Genomic DNA, 15180 nt, shown 5'->3' with positions numbered 1-15180 from the left:
TCAGGCCCTCTCTTTTCAGCTGACTCCAAGAGCACCCTATTCTTTTTTATAGTGTCTCTGGCATCTCTGATGTCAGCCTTGTTGAGGGGGCAGGGAAGAGTGAGGACTGGTGATGGGAAGATAGGTTTCACCCTTCACCTCCAGGCTTTGATGCAGACGTTTTCCCAAAGACAGTTCCTTGCCTCAGAGAATCTCTCTCTCTCTTTTTTTTTTAAATACACTTTGCTGCGCCTCTGTCTGTGTAATGAAGGTTCCTTTCTGGGTTGATGTAGGAGTTGGGATGATCTCTGGTGGTGGGAGGTCCCCAAGCTCTGTTTGCCTTACAGCAGTGTTTCTTGAACATTAGGTGTGAACATTTTACCCAGGAGATTAACCCTGACTGGGGGAGCAGAGATAGTCTGCCTGTTACTATATTCAATCCCCACAAGCCTATGGGGTGAATCAGTGATTACGCATACTTTATGGATGAAAAAAGCCTATTTTAGAGCAATTGAGGAGCTTGCTCAGGATTACACAGAGGTGAGGACAGGATTCAATTATTCAATTCCAAGCCTTAATCCAGAGTGACTGGCCTTTCAGCTATCCTTCCTGTGACTCATAGGCCAGAGACTTGTTATTTCCCTGGAATATTCGGTGTGGAGGTAAGCCAGAAGAAAGTTAAGCCAGGAGGTGTAGTTACACATGGGGATGGAGAGATGCATGTGGGTGACAGGTTGAGAAAGAAGGTATTATTTGAATTTCTGCTTTCAGAGAACTTCCCTGCAAAAATGGTTCCATGGTTACCTATATTGAGGACTGGAAGGAGCTAGAAGGCAGGGGACTATGTCCCCTCTGTGGGTAAAGGGGCCATGGCAGGGGACAGCAATGTTTTGGAAAGCAGCTAACCTAGAAGATTGTGTAGTGCTAGAGAGAGAAGCCCTCACTTCCTTCACGGTGTCCTGAAACCAGGAAGCAGGGTGAGTGTGGTGACTCATGACCCTTAGAGAGGGGCTCAGTGTTCACGATGCTTCCAAAGGGAAAAGGGAACTTGGTGGCGACTGGGGTTCAACAAGAGCAACAGCCACACCACAAGAGCAGTTTTGTCTCTTGAGAGCTTCCAGATGGCAAGTGCTATACACAGTCCTGAACATGCAGGGCCTCACTCACTACCCACAACAGTTCTATGGGGGTGATGTAGCAATGTTCCCATTTTACAGATGTTGAAACTGAGGTTTAGAAGAGAAGGCATTTACTCTGAGTCACAGCACTATGACATGTCCATCACACTACAACCTGCTTTCCCTGCCTCTGCTGTTTTAACCTTGTGAGCAGGTTCCCCAGAAGCTAGGGATGAAAAGGACATTTCAGAAAGTGGGCCCATTTCCACAGGGAGCTCAGGGCACAGGAGGAAACAAGAGTCATGTGTGGGTGTGACTCTACTAGTTTCGAGGCAACTCATCTTCCCCGACCAATCCAGGAGGAACTATAAGAATTTAGAATTGAAAAGTCACCTGTCTGCCATTTCTTGCCACATTATGAAAGTCAGTTTTGAGGCCCCACGGAAGTGGAGGGAGAAGGGATATTTAACTCTCAAATTCTTCCATCATTCTCAGATGGACAATGCCCCAAATACAAGCAATAAAAGGCAAAATATCCTCTTTTCCCATCCCCTCTGTTCCTCATATTTTTGGCAAGGCTGTGGTGGCCTGGTGCAAAATGAGACCCCAGAGGTGACTGTGGATGGCAGCATGGCCAGGATCCAGCTCAGGTGTTGCCTCTATTCTTGGTGTGTGTTCTATGGCGGTCTGGCAGCTAAGACTGTCCATCCAGATGGAGCTAACTTCTCTGCTGGGTCACCCCAAAGAGCAATCACTTCAGCATGCTAATTCCCCTGTCCACTTCCTTCCTTGCAGGTTGGGACTAGATTTTCCACTCTCAATTCTGGAAATGTGACCAAAGCTCAATGGATCATTATGAAAAACAGCCCCATTGTTCCCAGAAGCACATCCCAAGGAGGGCTCCCCCTAAAATATGTCTGTGCACCACAGAGGAACAGGTGAGGATCTGGACCCCATATTTACCTTCCACCTTGTTCCAATCCACAGCTTGTGACAGCAGGGGGATGGGAAAAGTTGGTGGAGGTCTAACAGATTTAAAATGAGGTTTTGAAAACCTATAGTGTGCAAGAATAGAGGGAAGATAATGAAAAATACCAGTATGTGTAGAGGTACATTTGGCAGGAGGGCATAGTCTTGCTCTTCCCAGGCTGCTGAGGTGTTGCTGGTTTGGCAAAGGTCCATGCAACCTCAGGAGAGAGTCTTGACCTGGACATACCCTCTCCCTGGACATGGGTCTTCATCATTATAGTGTCTGGACATTTTATTCCAGCCCCTTCCTCTCTGGTTCCTTATACTACATGACTATTAAAAAGAATAACCTGGTCAAACCGGCATCTGGCTGGGTTTATTGGCTCTGCTTTGGTTTTTTGTTTTAGCATTGTTGATCTATCAATCCTCTACAAGCATAGGCATCCTTAATAATATTGATGAGCCCCTGAAAAATAAAGTTATTTGATGTACACACATGTGTTTTCTGTGTGACTACTTCATAGCTTCCATCAGACTCTCAAAGTGACAAAAAGAAGGATAAGAACCATTGAGTTAAAGGAAATCAATGTTTTGATAAGGATCTGGGGCTGCAAGCTCTCAAGAGCATAAACTGGCCAACAGAAGTCTGGACTTCATTTCTCTCATGAACAATAAGATTTGGCCATGGGGTAAGTGATTGGGCAGTCATGGCCTGGTGGTGGGAATAGAGATTGTCATCTGCTTTCTGGAGGGCAACTGGGCAAGAGGACTCAGACTTTACAATTTTATGTATTTAGCGATTCTGAAATTATCATTATAAGAGTTTACCGTAGTGGTAAAACCTGCTGCTCTGGACCTACATCCTGTCGTGGCCTTAGTTTCCTCATCTGTAAAACGGAGGCAATATCATTTATCCATGGGTTTTTTGGAAGGGTTAAAAATTAGCTAAACTAGGTAAAACAGCACAGTGCCTGTGACAAAGATACTCAATAAGTGTTGGCTGTTGTTATTTATACCCAAGGGTTTTATTGGCACATTAGTTATCATAACTAAAAATTGGAAACAACTCCAAACAGTGCATATCATGTAATTGGTTTAATGGCCTTTACAACTCAACTATTAAAGATAAAAGTAAATGTGACTGGGAAAATGTTCATGATACACCAAAAGACAAAGACCAGTTTACAAAATAATATTCTGATACCATCCCACTGATAAGCTGCTGAGTAAATATATACCAACCAATGTTTCAGGGATGGTTTTTAATTATCTTCTTTATTTTTTTTTATATCTTTTAAGTTTCTCTAAGGAGCAAGTATAACTTCTTGCAACAGACAAACCAACCCAATAAAAGTTACTATTTTTTTTAAAAAAGGATGACTCATCTTAGTTGAGAACTACTTTGACTGTGGTAATCATTTCTGTGAGGTTCCTTCCCTCATGTAAAATGAAACTTATATATTTTTTCCTTTTCAACATGCTGGGAAACTCAAATGAGAAGTGAGGACAAGTCAAGACATACAGAGGGACAAGAGGCACAAGAACAGATGTTCATCATCTCTTATTATTAGAGAAATGCCAATCAAAACAGCACCAAGATAAGACCTTGCACATGCAAGAGTGGCTAGTATCCAAAAGATCAGAAACAACAAGTGTTGGAGAAGATATGGAGAGAAGGGAGGCTGTACCATGCTGGGAATGTATGTTGGTGCAGCCATTAAGGAAAGCAGTAGGCAGACTTCTTAACAAGTTAAAAGACAGAAATCCCACATGATCCAGTTATCCCATTTCTAAGTATTTATTTGAAAATACAAAAGCACTAATTCAAAAAGGTACATGGACCTCCATGATTATTACAACACTATTCACAACAGCCAAGAGCTGGAAACAACCTAAGTGCTCATCAACTACTGATTGGATAAAGAAGATATGGTATATATACCCAATGGAATATCATTCAGCTATAAAACGATGAAATCCTGCCATTTACAACATGGATGGACCTAGAAGGAATATGCTTAGTGAAATAAGCCAGACAGAGAAAACAAATACCAGATGATTTCACTCATATGTGGTATATAGAGAAAACAAACAGATGAACTACATGAAATAAAATAAACTTTTAGACTGTAAGATCAATTAGTGGTTACCACAAGGGAAGTGGGGATGAGGGAGGTAAATCAGAACAAAGGAGACAACAGTATGGTGAAGGGCAAAAATGGACTCTCAGGGGTGAAATGAAGACACGTGTTGATGCTCAATGAGGCGCACCTGTTAAAATGCAATGTTACTTTAATAAAAAGGAACTGCTATGTGAAGGGTGTGCCTGGCACATGCGGAAAAGCAGGGGTTCTTAGCTTGGGGGCTTTACAAAATAACCAGTGTTGCAATGCAGGAGGACACTGGAGGCCCAGCTCTCTGGACTCTGAAAACCTGCCTCTGGCTCAGGCCCAAAGTCTTGTTATGATTAACTCTGGGGGACTTGGTATGGATTGAGGATGAAAGGCACAGCGACTTTCAGCTATGAAAATTGGTCTGCAGTCAGGATCCCAAGTTTAATCTCTGTGAAACTGATGGGCAAGTGTGGCCATGCTTACTAATTAGGTAGCAGCAATGTAATTGATCAAATCAATTCCCTTCATGACGCAAAGCCAAAAAACCCAGGGATAGCGTGAGCAGGGAAGAGCTTCTTGAAAACCAGACAACATGATTTGCTTGCCCAGAGATGTTAACGTGCCTAATCTAGATGGCTTTGTTAATTGCTGGCTCCTTTCTCAATAATGTATGATATGTTGACACCATGTGGCTTCCGTGTCCCCTGCTTGGCCAGACTCTGGGTTGGGAAATGTAAATTGTTCTCATTCATTTCTTTCCTGGATTTACAGCAAGCTCTAAACTTCATTAGGCTTAAAGAGCCCCTGATTTCTGGAAAGAAACAAAGTTATAGCCAGGTTCCCCATTTCATTTATGAATAGCTTCACCATTAATTTGAAAGATGGTAAAAACAAAACCATTAGAAGGAACGGAAGTTACTGCAGCAATGGAGTGTTGAGACCAACACTTTCAATTTATTTACTACAGATCAAAGGTAGTAAAGCATGTGTGGGGCTGCTCTGATTGAATGAAATGGGCATGGGCTATGGGGCAGGCAGAACTGTTTCAAAGCTCAGCTCTTGTCACTTATAAGCCTGGAGAACTTGGACCAATTATTTTACCTTTCTGAGTCCTGGCTTTCTTATTTGTACAAGGAGAGAATCCTACCATCCCCAAAGGGTTATAGAGATTAAATAAGACAACAAACTATAAAACACCCAGCTGAGTGCTGGGGACATAGTAAGTGCTCAGAAAACAGAAGTCCTCTGCCAGTGCCTTGTGCCCTGAATGAAGCCCTGAAATCATGTCTTCATTCCAAGTGACAAACTCATGTAGCCTATTCCTAGTCTCTGGCCATTCGCTTTCCAGGCTCTTGTAGATGAAGGCAACTTGCATCTTTCTAATTTGTGCCATGTGAGGCTTAAGAGGGGTTGTAACAGAATCTGGCAGTGGGAAATTTATGTCAAGTTTAAAAACAGCATATTCCATGTTACATTATGATTTCTTATGAACAAATCCCTCTATTTTCATAATCCACATCACAGAATATAAGATGTGAACTTCTTGGCTGGTGGTAGAAGAGAATCTCTAATTGCAGTTTAGAAAACAGGGTCATGGGTTAAGCAAGATGGAGAACATTGATTTACAGAGTGTTATTCTGGCAAAACACATTTGGAATGCAGAGACTGACCGGAAGGGCTCTGGGTACGTCAGTAGGGGTGGCGTGGACAATTTTTTCTTTCTAATTCTGGGTGCACTTAGAGGGATGTGAAAATTGATAGGGACCTGAATTTATGATTGTGCACTTTTTAGGATGCATGTTAACCTTTAAGAAACAGTTTAAGGGGCTTCCCTGGTGGTGTAGCAGGTTGAGCGCAGCACTGTGAAGCTGTTTGCAGCCTCTGCAGCATGGGTTTGATTCCCAGCCAGCCAGGGAGATTCCCACATGGCCCAGCAGACCTCTCCTGTTGTGCCCACTGCTCCCCTCAGCAGTGTATTTCGGTCTTCTGCCTGTTCTGTTCCCCGCTCTGTCTCTGGTGAATCCTCTCACCCTCTCGCACCTCTGGCCTGTACCCCAGCTCTTGTATAAAAATAAATAAATCTTTAAAAAAAAAGAAACAGTTTAAGGAGAAATTAGCAGTGCATACTTGGTACATCATCAGTATGGGCTGGGATGAAACCTGATGGTCTCATGTCAACTTCTTAAGGAAGGTGGGTGGGAAGGTGGGTGATTCTTTGTCAGTTCTAGCTCACATCTTCCATGAATGGCCTTGATTATTTCATGTAAGAACAGAGGGTGATTCCAGGCCACACTCACCTCCCTCCTAGACCACTTCACAGCCTCCTGAGGGGCCTCCCTGTCTCTATTCTTCATGTGACAAGTGCATGTAGCTTATTCCTATTCTCTGGGCCATCCTCTGTTTTCCTACAGAGTTCTTTAAAAAATGCAAGGCCAGTGGTAAGATTTCCTTCTCCATGCCCTCCCTCCAGCCAGTGTCCTTCTAGTGTATTTAGAACTCTAAACTCCTTACTCTCTCTCTTTCCACCTGGCATCATGTCATCTCTCTTCCGTCTTTCTCTTCCCTCCAGTGTTCTGCCTGCCATTTCTCCATTTCCCTGTCCGACCATGCCAAACACATTCCTACACTAGGGCCCTTGAACATGCTCTTCTGGCTGCCTGAAAGCCTTCTCCCCGAGTCCCTGCATGGCGGCTCCTCCCAGTTGCTCACTTTTCAGCCCTTGACCATAAAGGGCCATTCCCTCTCAACCTTCTTGTGCTTTCTTGCTCTTCCTCACTCCTCTGCAGGACAACAACTTGTTTTACTTCCTCTGAAGCCTTACAATGCCTGATGTCATGTTATCCATTTATGCATGTACTATTTGATCATGTCTACCCCCGAGACTAGAACCTTTGTGAAAGTGGAGGCTTTGCCCATCTTATTCACTCTTGTGTCTGCAGTGTCCAGAAGAGTTTCCCACACATAGTTGGCACTTACTAGGTATCTATCTGGGTGGTGTTTCTAAGCCTCTCAATCCCTGAACTTCCATGTCCACATCTATAAAATTAGGCTAATCACAAGCCTCTCCTGCCGCTGCCAGGACTCCTGTAAAGGCTGCAGGAGATAATGCCTGGAGGGCACTTAGCGCGATGCCTGGAGCATGGTTCAAATAGATTTTTGTGATCAGTCCTTCATTATTAGCGTTGTTTGCAAAAATTTTCTACCAATCAGTGGGGTGTCTCTTTGTTTTGGTTACTGTCTCTTTTGCTGTATAGAAGCTCTTTAATTTGATGTAGTCCCGGTTGTTCATCTTTTTTTAAAGTAAGAAATTTTTTTTTTATTTATACAAGCACTGGGGTACAGTCTAGAGGCATGGCAGGGTGAGAGAATTCACCAGAGACAGAGCAGGGAGCAGAACAGGCAGAACAGGCAGAGGACCGAAGTACACTGCTGAGGGGAGCAGCCGGTAAGACAGGAGAGGTCTGTCTTGCCATGTGGGAATCTCCCTGGCCAGCCAGGAATCGAACCAGTGCTGCAGAGGCTGTGGACAGCTTCACAGTGCTGCACTCAACCCGCTGTGCTACCAGGGAGGCCCCCAGCTGTTTATCTTTGCCTTCACTATCACTGCTTTGGGTGATGTGTCTTTAAAGATGTTACTGAGGTGTATGTCATGTAATGTTTCGCCTATATTTCCTTCTATATATTTTATGGTTTCAGAGCTTATGTTTAGTTCTTTAATCCATTTTGAGTTGGTTTTTCTGCAAGGTGTGATATAGTAGTCAAGCTTCATTCTTTTGCATGTAGCAACCCAGTTTTCCCAGCACCATTTATTGAACCAACTTTCTTTGTTCCATTGCATATTCTTTGCTCCTTTGTCAAAGATTAGCTGACCATAAATCTGTGGGTTTATTTCTGGATTTTCTATTTAGTTCCATTGGTCCGAGTGTCTGTTCTTGTTCCAATATCATGCAGTTTTGATTATTATGGCTTTGTAATATTGTCTGAAGTCTGGGAGTGTGATACATCCATTCCTTTCTTTTTTTTTTTCAGGAGAACTTTGGCTACTCAGGGTTTTTGGTGGGTCCATATGAATTTCATCAGTATTTGTCAAAAATCTACAAAGAGCTGATGAGACTCAACAAAAACAAAGTAAATAATCCAGTCAAAAAATGGGCAGAAGAGCTACAAAGAAACTTCTCCAAATAGGAAATGCAAATGGCCAAAAGGCATATGAAAAAATGTTCAACATCAGGGAAATGCAAATCAAAACTACCATGAGATACCAGCTTACACCAGTGAGAATGGCACATATTAAAAAAAACTAGCAACAACAAATATTGGTGAGGGTGTGGAGAAAAAGGAACTCTCCTGCACTGCTGGTGGGAGTGCAAACTGGTCCAACCACTATGGAAAGCTGTGTGAAGATTCCTTAACCAGCTACAGATGGAGCTTCCATATGATCCAGCAATTCCACTCCTAGGTATTTACCCAAAGGACACAGAAACATCAATTCCAAAGAGCACCTGCACCCCTATGTTTATAGCAGCACTATTTACAATAGCTGAGCTTTGGAAACAACCCAGATGCCCAAAAACAGATGACTGGATCAAGAAGATGTGATCCATATACACCATGGAATATTACTCAGCATTCAAAAAAGATAAACACATGCAATTTGCAGCAACATGGATGAAGCTGGAAGGGATCATGCTTAGCTAAATAAGACAGAAAGAAAAAGAAAAATACCAGATGGTCTCACTCATAGCAGGAATTTAGAAAACCTAAATAAGGGACCAGGAAAAAGACTAATTATAATAAAGTAAAAATCAAAATCAACAAGCAACTATAAACCAGAGACACACTACAGGGTGGGGGAGAGGAGGGAGTAGGATCAAAACAAGGTGGGTGGGAATTGTATGGGGACTATAACCAAGATGAAAATGCATACATTGTGCAAAAATGAAAAATGATGTAAAAAATATATAAAATTAAAAAAAGAAAAACAAACAAAAAATAATAGCAGCTGTGCTCCTTGGGGGCTAATGGTAAGATGCTGTCATCACACACACAAAGGAGGCCTCTGGTTCATTTATTAGGAACAAGTAAGCATCTTCCAACAGGGGCACTTGGACAAAACTGCAACATGGCATGTAGAGGCCAGGTTTTCCAACATGATTCTCATGTTTCCTTGGCTAAGTGTTAGCTACAATTACTGACTAGTTACCTGAGACCTGGTGCTGCTTCGATCCTTCTTAAAAGGACCCAGCAGATGGAATTTGTATCTAGAAGAATGAGCAGCCTGCAGGACACTGCCATGGTCAGACATGTAAGAAATGAAAGAGAGAAGTATGGCAGTCAGGCCAGGAGATGGTGGCCTGTGAGAAAGTGGACTGCCGGGGCAGTCTACTATACAAATGGGGCATTCATAGTGAATTGGCATCTTTTGAAGCGTTCTTTAAAAAAAATAAAATCTGCCTGAAACATTCCAAAGGGAATAAGATCTGTTTGCTTTTAAGAAGTTCTAAAAGGTAATAGTGGTCTCTGCAAGATTCCCATGTAAATAAATGTGGGAAAAGAGACTTATTCAATGATGAGGAGCTATTGACTTGAAAGGAAGAGAGAACCCAGAAAAATAAAATTGGGCAGTGAGATTCAGAGAGAGAAAGAATCAGAGTAAGTGTCAATGAGGGCAGCCAGGCAGCCACCGGCCAATGACACGCTGATAGCAAGGACAGCATTGTTGAATTTTAGCTACATAATGAGAAAGTGCTTCATTATGGTCTTTTTAAAAAAATTTTATCCTCTTGGTCTTGTGATCTGGGGATGGAAAGATTGGGGGAAAATGGGGAAAAATAAAATGAAAAGCAAATCTCTTCCTCTCTCTCACCTCTGGGGAAAAAATGGCCCGAAGTAGGTTGCACAATGTCCTCCGTGATCTGGGCAGAGGCGCAGGCTAGAATAGGAAGCATAAAGGCATTTCAAAACCTTCCCTAGAGAGATCAGGCTTGTGAGCGGTGGTGACAGGTGACACAGAGAGGAAGTCATCCCACTAATACTTTTAATCAGGTTGGAGCCTGGGAGTTAAGGACTTTTAGTTCTGGAGCTCTTTTGGCAGGGAAGCCAGAGGAAGCTGCCCTGTGTGGGTATTTTCAGCCCTAGAGAGTGTGGGGTAGGCAAAGTTTAGTAGTAAGTTTGTTTCCCTAGGAGAATATTATAACAAATAAAATATCTGATTATACTTAGTTTATTTCTTTGAAACTTGCTTTTTATTGTAGGTCATTTTACTTCCTACAGTTTATGCTTTTAATAAAGATAGCTTTAAAATTAATTGTTAATCATGGTGTAGTAACCTTTTCTTTGAAAAAATGAAGAATATGCCTTTGAAATATCAACCCTAATTCTATACTCTTCCTTCAGAGGTAGCGATGACTATCTTTTGGGTGGACAGCCTTTTACGATTTCTTTTTCTCTATGTATTTTAGTTATACCTTCATGGAAAATGGAATATGTGATATTTCTGTATTTCTATGTCACATTTCATACTATACGCAATTCTCTGAAAATTGCTTATTTTATCCCTTTGACAATTTGTCTTGAAGATATCTCTTAATAAGCACAGAGAGTTAATTCACCCTTTTTAACTGTTGCATCAAGGTCTACAGTATGGATGTTATCAGGGATTATTTTCTCACCTGCCTATAAATGGACATTTAGGTCGTCTCAACAGCTTTATTGAGATATCACTTGTCACAAACATTCACCCCTTTAAAGTGTATAGTTAGTGGCTTTTGTATATAGAGTTGTACCCATCACCACAATCTAATTCCAGAACATTTTCATCATCCTCAATCTCTGGAAATTGCTAATTTACTTCCTTTCTCTGTGGATCTGCCTATTCTGGGTATTTCATACATGGAACCCTACAAGAGTATTTGCATATATTTTCTAAGATTCATCCATGCTGTTACATGTATGAGCACATCCATTTCATCTTGCTGTATAATATTCCATTGTATGTACGCATATATGTATGTATATATATGTATATGTACATACATATATAACATTTTGCTCATCCATTTTCTCAGCCAGGGGCCCTCTGGGTTATTTCCACTGTTTGGCTATTGTGAGGAATGTCCTTGTGGACATTTGTGTGCAAGTTTTTGTGTGAGAATATGTCTTTACTTCTCTTCTGCAGGTACCAGGAGTGGGAACAAGAGGATCAAAGGCAACCCACTGTATACATTTTTGAGGATTTGCCAAGCAGTTTTCCAGGGGCACTGCCTCATCTTATATGGCCATGAATACAAATTTTTGAACAAGAAAGAACATATTCATGTGGCAAATGGAGGTGCTGATTCTCTTGAGACATCATCAACCTGTTTGCAGTAAGCTGAAAGACAGCTCTGTCCCCTTGAACTTCCTGTGATGCTGGCCCAGATCTGCCCTGTCCAGGGTGCACACCACACGAGTCCAGGTTGCCAGGTAGGACTAGTGAACACTTGCCACGTGACTTCTGTGACAGAGGAAGTGAATTTCATTTAATTTTAATGAGCCTAGATTTGATTCACTTCATGGAGACAGTGACTATTGCATGAGAAACATGGAGCTCATTCTCTCCTGCTTACGAAAACTCACAGTCTACAAAGATGTAGACACACACCACATAGTAGCACTTGGGTCAGGAAGGGACCACCCATACGATGGTGGTTACAATAGGCATCCTCCAGCCTCGATGTGAAGTCGTCTATACCACCCAGGTCTGTGTGATTGCACCCCAGGGTGCTGCACAACCATGTAGTCGCCGAACAACACATTTCTTTCTCAGGTGTCCCCATCCATCGGTGACATATGACCGCACTAGGAAAGTACCCTGGCTTCTGGTCTGTACGAGGCAGCTCCAAGTGAGCTCTTGTCACAAACATCATGAAGTATTCACAGACATTAAAGCCACCAAACAGAATTTTGCATCAAATAGAAATTGAGGTAAGTCCCAACTTTTCTAGGAATGAATTTAGAAAACTGACACTTCATCAATCTCCTCTCTGCTTTCAGCTTGCTTGCTTTAAACATTGCCTTTTTCTCCCCTGTAAGAGCAATACATGTTCACCCCAGAGAAGCCTGAGGAGGACATAAAATACAAGCCCCCTCTACATGTCATTACTGCTAATATCTTGGGGTGTGTGTGTGTGTGTGTGTGTGTGTGTGTGTTTGTACAGAATTTACTTCTCAGTTTTGGGGATAGGAACAGAAGCGACTCTGGAACCAATCTTGTTCCTCCTCATGGTTGCTGTGATAAGATTTTATTCACTCTCCAGCCTTGCTGTATGCCAGGCTGTGCAGGTGAGACCCAGCCTTTTGGGGGAGGTGGACGTCAGAAACCCATCCAGCCTGGTGTGAGCAGTGGGGAGGGGAGAGACAGTGCAGGAGAAGAGTGGCACTGCCTGGGCTCTTGTGGAAGAATGCAGATGGAAGTGACATTTGAGAGGGAAGAATTCATGAAGTAGAGAAGAGGGGCTGGGGCAGAGGGAACAGCACGTGCAAAGGTCAGGACAAGTGTGAGCCAGTGTTTTGGGAGAGAGTACTCCTGTGTGGCTGGAGGGGTAATAGCCCACTGACATGGCTGGAGGGGTAATAGCCCACTGACAAGAGGCTTATCTGCTTTACTGGCATTTAATTCTCCAATAGTCCACCCAGATAAGTAAAATGTCATCTCTACTTTACAGGCAGAAAGTGGAAACAGAGATTAAGGAATCTGTCCAAGTTTGCAGAGCTATGAGGGCAGGGCTGGGGCTCCTGTTTGTTGAGCACAAAGCTCATTCTTGAAGACAAGAAAGGCTGGAGCTCAACTGTGAAAAGAGTTTACACCATGTGCAGGATGCTGAAGTCACCCCATGGGCAATTGAGCAGGATCATGGCACCACTGTGGTTGAAATGCAGACAGCTTTGGGGAGAGCCCACACAGTGAAGGGTCAGCAAATTACCTGGGACTGAATGATGTTTAACACACATGCATGCACACACACATACATGCACACACACACACACTCACAGAACAGAGACACATGGAGAGACACACAGACATGGGCACAGATATGCACACACACAGTAATACACGTACAGAAAACACATACAGACACACAGAGCTACACACAGATAGACATGGGTAGACAGGCACACAGATACACACACACACACACACAGTTCAAAGACAGGAGCCTCTGGGACAACAGCACTTTTGTTTCCCTCTATCTTCCCAAATGAAAACCACACTAGCAGCGGAATTCTGGGTTTATTCCAGGCCAGGATAGAGGAAGGGCAGAGGAATGGGAAGCACTTCTATTTCCTCTTCTGTAAAATGGAATTCTTAGAGTTTCCCTTTTTAAATGACTGTTTCATCTTTAAAACTGCCTCCTAAGGGCAAGGGAGCTTTGAAGGGTTTCACGCAAGCCACACTCCGGGATTTCTGCAGAGCTGAGATGCTCGAGGTTGGGCTGACCCCCACTTCACAGCCTCTTAGCATTTCCTGCCTGAGACCAGAACCGGCTTTCCAGGCATCACGGAACATCACAGAATCTTCTTCTGTTTCAGGCCAGGCCAATGGCAGCAGATAATCTAATTAGGACCTCACCAGCACATTGCCCAGTGAAAGCTAATTTAATTAGGGTCTTATTAGTCATTATAACTACTTTTTAATGAAGCTTTATTACAATAACCTCACAGATCCCAAGCAATTGTATTAAACGTTAGCAAATGACTTGTTAGTCTTTAATTTCACTTCTTTTTTACATCGTTCTACCTCCTATTCAGATGCCTATAGTTTATTTGTTCTCTTCAAAGCCAGGTGCAACCTTGAAGACTATTTCCCTTTCTCCTCTCATTTTTCATTTCTCTGGGATTCCCTGTCCATTGGGGTTTGACTGGAATGACGTGCAGGATGGGGAAAGACTCCCCATTGGCCTTTCTTATTCCCTAATATTTCCACCACTAACCATTTTCTAGCTGCACAATTTTGAGGACTAAGAGCCCCTTGATGAAATGCAAATAGCAATTTGGAGACAAACACAGTGAGTCATTAATCCTTAGTGAGGATTAACTCATCATATTAGCTAATTGGCCCATAAGTGAGACTACAAAAGAATCAATCCTGAGTTGAGCAGTTTTGATAGTAGGTGTGTAGAGGAAGATGAGAAAAAAACAAGAGTTGATTAGTTTCTACTACATGCCAGCCAGGGGGCTAGATATATTCACATTACCCCACTTAATTCTATTAACCACCTTGACACAAGTATCACTGTAACTAATTTGAACAGGAGAAATAGTAGTAGAGAGAGACTGCATCAGTTTCAAAGTCATACAGCTCCCAGAGGGAGAGGGAATTTGAAATACCAGCACATCCAAATGCCAGGAGACCACTGAAGTGGGGGAGCCTTGGCCTCTAGGGGGCAGGATTACCTATGGGCAGGTGAACCCCGGGACAGGTGGCAGGGGGCACTGAACCTGACAGGGTTCACAGCTTGACCCTGTCAGGGCTGATCTGTTTGTGTTCTCTCTTCTGCATCAATGGGCAGTGTGATGTCATCATTAAGAGGATAGGATTTGGTGGCTGGCTGATGGAGATTCAGATCCTGGTTCTAGACCTTTCCTGTAGGTATGATCCTGGGCAAGCTGCTTAAGCTCTCTCAGCTGTGATTTTCTCATTTGGAAAAAGGGGATAAGAGTATAGTGGTGCATCACATAATGATAGAGTCATGTTCTGAGAAATGTTTCCTTGTGCAATGTCGTAATTACACAGGCCTGGATGGCAGAGCCCATGACACACCTGGGCTGGATGGTACAGCCTACGGGGAGCTAAGTGGTCTGCCATGGACAGAAACATCATTAAGGGATGCATGACTGAATCTCCTTGCTTTCTTGTTGTGAAAGTTAAGGATATGTATCAAGCATGCAGCCCAAGGAAGTGAGTCAGTAGCAGCCCCTCTGCTGCTTGAAGTGATGTTGGGAGCCACATAAGGCCCATA

General features: G+C 42.9%; 1 protein-coding gene across 4 annotated transcripts in view; it reads right to left on the bottom strand.

Moving 5' to 3' along the window:
* The window catches only part of ADRA1B (adrenoceptor alpha 1B), a 514351-nt gene that overhangs the window by 16515 nt on the left and 482656 nt on the right, over window positions 1-15180 (bottom strand). The window lies entirely within an intron of this gene.

Source organism: Talpa occidentalis, unplaced genomic scaffold, assembly GCF_014898055.3.
Source record: "Talpa occidentalis isolate TD23 unplaced genomic scaffold, MPIMG_talOcc4v2.1 talOcc4.9, whole genome shotgun sequence".
In the NCBI taxonomy this organism is placed as follows: Eukaryota; Metazoa; Chordata; class Mammalia; order Eulipotyphla; family Talpidae; genus Talpa; species Talpa occidentalis.
The sequence above is the reverse complement of the archived record's forward strand: the minus strand, read 5'-3'. Positions and strand labels throughout refer to the sequence as shown.